This window comes from Physeter macrocephalus, chromosome 12 (assembly GCF_002837175.3).
Source record: "Physeter macrocephalus isolate SW-GA chromosome 12, ASM283717v5, whole genome shotgun sequence".
Lineage (NCBI taxonomy): Eukaryota > Metazoa > Chordata > Mammalia > Artiodactyla > Physeteridae > Physeter > Physeter macrocephalus.
In genome coordinates this window covers 56,999,624-57,001,997 of record NC_041225.1, presented here as the reverse complement: position 1 = coordinate 57,001,997, position 2,374 = coordinate 56,999,624, and positions in this window count along the sequence as shown.

The window sequence follows — 2,374 nt, the reverse complement described above, 5'->3', positions numbered from 1 at the left end:
GACAAACCCACAGCAAACATCATTCTCAATGGTGAAAAACTGAAAGCATTTCCTCTAAGATCAGGAACAAGACAAGGATGTCCACTCTCACCACTATTATTCAACATAGTTTTGGAAGTCCTAGCCATGGCAATCAGAGAAGAAAAAGAAATAAAAGGAATGCAAATTGGAAAAGAAGTAAAAGTGTCACTGTTTGCAGATGACATGATACTACACATAGAGAATCCTAAAGATGCCACCAGAACTGTACTAGATCTAATCAATGAATTTGGTAAAGTTTCAGGATACAAAACTAATGCACAGAAATCTCTTGCATTCCTATACACTAATGATGAAAAATCTGCAAGAAAAAATAGGGAAACACTCCCATTTACCATTGCAACAAAAAGAATAAAATACCTAGGAATAAACCTACCTATGGAGACAAAAGACCTGTATGCAGCAAACTATAAGACACTGATGAAAGAAATTAAAGATGATACCAACAGATGGAGAGATATACCACGTTCTTCAATTGGAAGAATCAATATTGTGAAAATGACTATACTACCCAAAGCAATCTACAGATTCAATGCAATCCCTATCAAATTACCAATGGCATTTTTTATGGAACTAGAACAAAAAATCTTAAACTTTATATGGAGACGCAAAAGACCCTGAATAGCCAAAGCAGTCTTGAGGGAAAAAAGCTGAGCTGGAGGAATCAGACTGCGTGAATTCAGAGTATACTACAAAGCTACAGTAATCAAGAAATTATGGTACTGGCACAAAAACAGAAACATAGGTCAATGGAACAAGATAGAAAGCCCAGAGATAAACCCACTCGCCTGTGGTCAACTAATCTATGACAAAGGAGGCAAGGATATACAATGGAGAAAAGACAGTCTCTTCAACAAGTGGTGCTGGTAAAACTGGACAGCTGCATGTAAAAGAATGAAATTAGAACACTCCCTAACACCATATACAAAAATAAACTCAAAATGAGACGAAAAGACAACCCTCAAAATGGGAGAAAATATTTGCAAACGACTCAACGGACAAAGGATTAATCTTCAAAATATATAAACAGCTCATGCAGCTGAATATTAAAGAAACAAACAGCCCAATCCAAAAATGGGCAGAAGAGCTAACTAGACATTTCTCCAAAGAAGACATACAGTTGGCCAAGAAGCACATGAAAAGCTGCTCAACATCGCTAATTATTAGAGAAATGCAAATCATTTGTAGAGATGTGGATGGATCTAGAGTCTGTCATACAGAGTGAAGTAAATCAGAAAGGGAAAAACAAATATTGTATATTAACTCATATATGTGGAACCAAGAAAAATGGTAGAGGTGAACTTGTTTGCAGGACAGAAATTGAGACACAGATGTAGAGAACAAACATATGGACACCAAGGGGGGAAAGTGGCGGAGGGTGGTGGTGGTGGTGGTGGTGGTGTGATGAATTGGGCGATTGGGATTGACATGTATACACTGATGTGTATAAAACTGATGACTAATAAGAACCTGATGTATAAAAAATAAATAAAATTAAATTCAAAAATAAATAAAGGAAATTCTGACATATTTCGTAACATGAAAGTTGAGGACTTTAATGCTAAGCGAAATAAGCCAGACACAGAAAAAAAAATATTGTATGGTTCAACTTATATGAGGTATGTAGAGTAGTTAAACTCATAGAGACAGAAAGCAGAGTAGTGGTTGCCAGGGGCTGGGAAGTGCAGGGGGATGGGGAGTATAGAGTTAATGAGTATAGAGTTTGTTTTGCTAAATGAAAAAGTTCCCGAGATAGGAGGTAGTGATGGTTGCACAACAAAATCAAGGTACCACTGATCTGTACACTTAAATATGGTTAAGATGGTAAATGTTATGTTTTTTACTGCAGTTAAGAAAATATGGGGAACAAAATGCCCCTTTGACATGTTTATGCTTTTTGGCTTGAATTCTATTTTGTCTAATATCAAGATTACTACCCCTACCTTCCTTATTTTTCCATTTGCCTGCTATGCCTTAGTTTATCCATTTATTTTTAGCCTTGCAGAACTACTTAGTTTCGGGTATAGCTTCTATATACAGTATATATACAGTTAGTTCATGTTTTGTGAGCCAAATTAAATACTTTTTCTTTTAGTTCATGAGTTAAACTTATTCACATTTATTGATATAACTGATATGGTTAATCTCAACCGTGGCAAAATTTTTCCTATGTATTTTGTTATATTTGCTATGTTTCTTTTCCTATGATATGTATTCTTTGCTCTTTAAAATAATTTTTGGTATTTGGAAATATTTGTATTTTTGTACTGGTGATTACAGTTGTGCTTATACGTTTGTAATGCTTCTAATCTCCTGGGGTTGGTTGGTTGTTTGC